The sequence below is a fragment of the Giraffa tippelskirchi genome, chromosome 4 (assembly GCF_054371585.1).
Source record: "Giraffa tippelskirchi isolate mGirTip1 chromosome 4, T2T-mGirTip1v1.2.pri, whole genome shotgun sequence".
Classification (NCBI taxonomy): domain Eukaryota; kingdom Metazoa; phylum Chordata; class Mammalia; order Artiodactyla; family Giraffidae; genus Giraffa; species Giraffa tippelskirchi.
In genome coordinates this window covers 26,796,126-26,803,184 of record NC_137278.1, presented here as the reverse complement: position 1 = coordinate 26,803,184, position 7,059 = coordinate 26,796,126, and positions in this window count along the sequence as shown.

Sequence of the window (7,059 nt, the reverse complement as noted above, 5' to 3'; positions counted from 1 at the left end):
GCCCACATGCTTGGCTATGCTTGGCTATTCGTCTTCATTGTAGATGTTCAAGAATAACTGTTAAATTGAGTGGTGAAGGTGGACGAACATTCCATTCTCAGTAAGATATATTTAGAATCTGAATTTAATCTACCATTAAACGTAACATCAGGTGAATGAAACGTGCAAAGAATCCCAAGATCAAGCCCTGGATCAAGTACAAATACAAGTGAGGGACTGAAGAAGCAGCTACAAGTTACTGACCAAAGCACCACTCCTCTCATTCTCAATTTGGCATCTTTGCATTTTTTTTCCCCCATTGTTTTTCATCCACTTGCAATTGATTCCAGCAGGGCAGTCCAGCACACAGACAATGCTGTGAAAGTGTCTGAAAGCGTTTTTTACTGCATGTTAGTTGCCAGATGGAAGGCATGCAGGCTTGAGAGGGCCCAGTAAGGAATCATTTAGCTGCTCAAACTCTTACATTACAGGAGAAGTATTCTAGTATGGTTTTGAGGTCTCATGCTTAAAAAAAAAGAAAAAATCACAGAGAAAATTACCGTGGACCTCTGGGAGAAATGTGAGTCTGGGCCTGCTCTGAGGCTGCATAAACGGTGGTTATGACCATGACTAATCTGAACCCCACACAGGGCTTTGGAGAGTGCGTCAGCTCTCCTCGCAGCTTGTGAAATCCCTGCTTAGAACTGAACCCTTTTAGGGAAGTGGAAACTGACCTTAGCGGGAGCAGAAAGCCCCTGTGGGTCAAGCCACACTCCTGCTCAGAGACACCCTGTGTCATGGAAGGTCACAGTTCTGGACGACTCATACTCGTACCAGATGCCAAAGCTGGGCAGAATCAGGTTTGCAGAGCTTCAAAATAGATGCTCTTACAAGACTAAACAGTCCATTTATCTGTAACTCAGGATCGATGACCCCATTGCTGGATTGCTGATCCATCAGCAAACATTTATCAGGCTGGGCTTAACGCTAGGTGGTTTGGCATATAAAAAGATTTACAAATCTGTCCTGGCCTGCCAGAAGCTGTCTAGCTGAGGTGGTAAGACAAACTCATATATGGATACTGAACAAAACCAGACTGGGTATGCACGTGAGTGGAGCCCTTTGGAACTGTGCAGCCATGGCCACTGTGGTCAGGACGAGGGAGCCCAGAGGAGAAGATCCCAGTGGTCTGGGCCAGTCTGGGAGGATGGCTGATCATTGCCCACATCCCTCCTCTTCCTCTCTCTTGCTGGCAGTCACTGACAATCACAGAGGGTAGGAAGCCTGGTGATAGGCCTGGTGAAGCACCTTGAGAAGGGCACCAGCATGACAGGCAAGCCACCTCCACATTCATGCAGATTTCCTTGGGCTCTTCACTGCATCATCCCATCGTGACCAGCTGGCCCCTTGGCAAATGCTTACCAGCGGGCTTACCAGGGCCAACTCTCCATCATGCTCAGTGAGGCCTCTCACCACTTTCCATTTCTCCAAACAACTATGTGATATGAGGAACCGAAGTAATGCTAGCTCTTCAAGCACCTCCTTTGATGATTGATGCTTTTGAACTACAGTATTGGAGAAGACTCTTGAGAGTCCCTTGGACTGCAAGGAGATCAAACCAGTCAATCCTAAAGGAAATCAATCCTGAATATTCTTTGGAAGGACTGATGCTGAGGCTGAAGCTTTGATACTTTGGCCACCTGATGCAAAGAGATGACTCATTTGAAAAGACCCTGTTTCTGGGAAAGATTGAAGGTGGGAGGAGAAGGGGATGACAGAGGACAAGATGGTTGGATGGCATCACTGACTTGATGGACATGAGTCTGAGCAAGCTCCGGGAGAAGGTGATGGACAGGGAAGCCTGGCGTGCTGCAGTCCATGGAGTCGCAAAGAGTCAGACACGACTGAGTGATTGAACTACAACTCCTGATGATGCCTTTCCAGAGAGGAAGATTCATCTAAAAATTGTGCTAAAATTTTTCCATGATAGCTCAATTCCAAAAGAGTTAAGTGACACCCTCCCTGGCTCCCTTTTGCTGCTGCTGCCGCTAAGTCGCTTCAGTCATGTCCGACTCTGTGCGACCCCATAGACGGCAGCCCACCAGGCTCCGCCGTCCCTGGGATTCTCCAGGCAAGAATACTGGAGTGGGTTGCCATTTCCTTCTCCAGTGCATGAAAGGGAAAAGTGAAAGTGAAGTCGCTCAGTCGTGTCCGACTCTTAGCGACCCCATGGACTGTAGCCTACCAGGCTCCTCCGTCCATGGGATTTTCCAGGCAAGAGTACTGGAGTGAGGTGCCATTGCCTTCTCTGGCTCCCTTTTAAGGAATGCCAATAAGGAGGTTGGGATGCTTAAGTATCTATCACCTTGGTGTGAATTTTTTGTTCAGTTTTGCTGCATCGGTAGAAACTCAGTCTCTAGGAAAGGCTGGTGGGCCTCCCCTCAGGTCTGCCTGCTCTGGATTCTATTGGAAATTGTGCCCCCTGAGAAGCCCTCTGCTCTGTGTTTGAAAGATAGATAGCAGTCACCAGCAATAGGGCTAAACGGCATGGGACAAATTCTCCCTCACAGCCCTCAGAAGAAACCAGCCCTGCAGACACTTCAGTTTCAGACTTCCGGCCACTAGAGCCATGAGACAATCCGTTTCTGTTGTGTAAGCCCCTTGGTTTGTGGTTCTATGTTACAGCAGCCTTAGGAGACTCCATGGCTCCTCTGCTTAATTTGTGTAGACCCCCTTCTTCTGCTACTCTGAAATTAATCAAATTCCAGGAGGACTGCTGCCTCTAGTCCTGCTCACCCAAGTCCACCACCTCCTCCTTTCTGGCTTCTGGCTGATTTTAGCTACTCCTAGCAGCCCTGATTCATATTTTGGAGGCTGTGGATCTGCTCCCAGTTTTGCTGAACGTCAAGTTCATTGATTTGGTCCTCCCTGATGCTCGCATGACTCAAAGGAGGAAAAACAGCCAGTTGCTAAACCTATGTCACCATGTTCATCCAGAAGTCCTGAAGCTTCAGATTTAACTCAAGTCCAAGTAGTGAGTTCAGCCAAGCACATGGAAAGTTATTTTCCCACGGTGATAATTACATAGCACTTCTCATCCTCCCGGCACTTGAGCACCATTTAACAATGACTCCTTCTAATACGTTGGAGCAATTCAGAATAAAAATCACACATTTTTATTTGCCTAAATGAGATAATTACCAGTATTAGGAGACAAGAAATACTTGAGGGATGGAAGCGAACAATTAAATTGTGGTATAGATATTTCGAGACCTGATTTGCCTTTTGTTTTTATGAGAGTGAAGGAGTTAAAGCTTCATTAGGAAGCAAATTTTATTTCTCTTTTACAGGTGAAAAGCAGATTCTGACAAGAAGGTTCTTGTTCAGGCAAACACTGATTAGCCAATAATCTATACTGAAATTAATGTGAGAACTGTATAAACTCAGAGTATTAACAACTTTGAAAATTCTTAAATTTACTTGCCTCCTCTATTAAAAAAAAAATTGCTGATAGCAGCACTTGGTACCTTAAAGGCATCATTCCAAATACCAGTAACCATTGTCCACTGTGCTGGTTAAAAGGCTTAGGTCAGTGGTTTTCAAACTTATTGGTTCCAGATCCCTTTATGCTCCTAAAAATTATAGGGGACCCCAAAGAGCTTTTGTTTATCTGGTTATAGCTATTGATAGTTACCATATTGGAATTAAAATTTAGAAAAATTTAAAATATTTATAAATTTATTTAAAAATAACAATAATAAATCCATAAGATGTTAACAACATAGACAAAATAATTTTATGAAAAATAACTATATTTTCCAAAATTAAAAAGAAATAGCAAGGAGAGTGGCATGCTTTATATTTACTTATGTATTTCTCTGATATATTTAGATAGCAAAGATATTGTTCAATTTTCTATATATTATTTTCTAATGATATCTATAAATATCATTAGTTATCACTCAATTTGCCCTTAGTTTATTCAACTTCTTTGCAACTATTCCTTATTCCAAAGCTCAATTTTGTTTGGGGGTGGAGGGGAAATGAAATTGATTCATCACATAGCTTAAATGTTCTACTGACTTTTACTTATAAACTAGTCTGTGAAGCAGAATTCAAAGTTCCAGATTTGTTCTTGCAGGTACATAACAAATTCCTTAAGTAGTACACAGATTAACATACAATGGAATAACAGTTCTATTGAACTGCAGTCTTTGGGCAGACCACTAACTATTTCTTAAAGTAGTCGTGTGTTTTTAAAGGCTCGGTCCTGTGTGATTAAAAGCCAAACATTTCAACAAAACCACAAAATGTGCCATGTGGGACTTTTTAAAGATTCGCATGGCATCCAGAATTTATAAGAAAAAACCATTTGAAGTGATGGTTATGGGAGTCTTTTGAACAAATGAAGTTCTTTTTGCAATATTTCAAGAGAATATTAAAGGAAAGCAGCTGGGTTCTGTTTTATTAAGGAGTGCTTCCAGCCAAAAATTTTTGCCCATAAAGTGGGTGCGGGAACAGACAAACTTGAGTATTCTATACACATTTTTCAGATGTCTCACAACTGATAAGACAGTCTAACGAGGAGACTAGTAGGGATTTGAATTGATGTTTCACTAATCCTTTTATTTCTGGGATGTAATGAATACATCATATTACAGATTCATTCATCTGCTATGAATGCTTTTATTTACAGTTAGATTTTTCTTGGTAGAAGTTTTAAAAATTATTCCCTTCAATAGTGCTAAGATTAAAGTTGATTAAAAAAGTATAACATAGAAGAGCACATTTTAACCAGAAATTGTAGTGTGAAAGGTCAAATTTAAATAGCATGTAATGAAATAATATCAGTTGGGGTGGGAGTAGGGATGAAGTACAAATAGGCTTATAAAATCTTCAGGGAAGCTTAGAGCAGATGTAGAAAATCCTTTCCAGGGAATTAATATAATTTAAACAGCATCCATTAAAAATATAATTAGTGTGACTTCACTGGTGGTCCAGTGGTTTAGACTCTGCACTTCCAGTGCAGGGGGCCAGGGGTTCCATCCCTGGTCTGGGAAACTCAGATCCCGAATGTTGCATGATGGAGCCAAAAAACAAAAAGAATAATAAAATAAATTGGGCTTTGTTTTTAAAAATGAAAATATATAATAATTAGCTCTTTATCTCATACTACTTTACAAATAAATTTCTAATCAATTATAGTTAGTACCTGGGCTTCCCTGGTGGCTCAGCAGTAAAGAATCCACCAGCAATCCAGGAGACACCGGTTCAATTCCTGGGGGAGGAAGATCTCCTGGAGAAGAAAATGGCAACCCACTCCAGTATTCTTGCCTGGGAAATCCCATGGACAGAAGAGCCTGGTGGGCTACATTACAGTTCATGGGGTTGCAAGAATTGGACTTGACTTGGCAACTAAACCACCACCATTGTAGCTAATATTCACTGACGGCTGACCCTGCTGCTGCTGCTGCTGCTAAGTTGCGTCAGTTGTGTCCGACTCTGTGCGACCCCATAGACGGCAGCCCACCAGGCTCCTCCGTCCCTGGGATTCTCCAGGCAAGAACACTGGAATTGGTTGCCATTTCCTTCTCCAATGATGGCTAACCCTAAGCCCTGTTGAAAGGCTTAATGTGAATAAAGTTGTGAAATCCTCACGATATTCCACTAGAAAAGTATTATTATCTTCTCCATTTCATAGTCGAGGGCAGGGTTGGGTCTCCTGGGTCACGGACCAGTACCAGTCTGTGGACTGTTAGGAACAGGGACTCACAGCAGGAGGTGAGTGGCGCACAAGTCAGCGAGTGAAGCTTCATCTCACAAGACTGCCTGAGCTTCGCCTCCTGTCAGACCAGCAGTGGCATTAGAGTCTCATAGGAGCACAAACCCTACTGTGAACTGCAAGTTCAAGGGATCTAGGTTGCACGCTCCTTATGAGAATCTAAAGCCTGATGATCTGAGGTGGAGCTGAGAAGGTGATGCTAGCACTAAGTGACTGCAAATACAGGTTACCATTAGCAAAGAGGTTTGACTGCACAGAGACCATAATAAATCAGATGCTTGCAGACTCATATCAAAACCCTATTAGGGAGTGGCAAGTGACAATTAAGCTGCATCTGGTGGCAGGCTTGACAGTGGAAAGTGAGTTGCTGTACTTCAGTTGTACAGCTACATGTGGTTGGCAGGCTTTAAGTAAGAATCCGACACTTATTTTAGTCCATGTGTGGCTCACCCATTATTTTACTTACCACTTCCATCCATGACTCTTTCCAGCACTGTGTACTTGTCTCAGTTACAGTTTTGGTAAGCCCATAAGCTAACCCTAGCCAAAATGAGTAAAATACAAACATTGCTGGAGAGGTTCTTTGAAAAGGGGGAAAGACCCAATGATGAGACAGCAGAAGAGTATAAGACTGTCAACAACAAAAAAAAAACCCTGCAGTTTAAATGAAAATATCAAGAGTCCTACTTAAATTACGGCTTCTTTGCAACAGGTGATTCACATTCTCCAAGCCCACTTTATACAACATGTGGTGACTGGCTAGCCAATAAAGCCATGAAATCTTCACAACTGCTTTGCCACATGAAGACCAAACATGCTGTATTAGAAGACAAGCCTTTGGAGACTTTCAGAAGAAAAAGGAAAAAAAAAAAGGTGAACATGAAGAACAGAAGCAATTATTGAAGGCCACCACGGTAAAGAATCTACCTGCAATGCAGGAGACCAGGGTTCAAAATCTGGGTTGGGAAGATCCTCTGGAGAAGGGAATGGCAATCCTGTCCAGTATTCTTGCCTGGAGAATCCCATGGACAGAGGAGGGTGGCAGGCTACAGTCAGTGGGGTTGCAAAGAGTTGAACACGACTGAGCAACTGATGCACGCACACACACACACACACACACACCACTTCATCAGATGTGTCTGTATGGAGAGCATCATTCTTAGTGGCGAACCATATGGCTAAAACTAAGAAGCCCTTTACTATTGGTGAAAAGCTAATCCTGCCTGCTTCTAAGGACGTTTGTTGTGAACTTCTGGGAGAGACTGCAGTTCAAAAGGTGACACGTGCTCCTCTTTCGG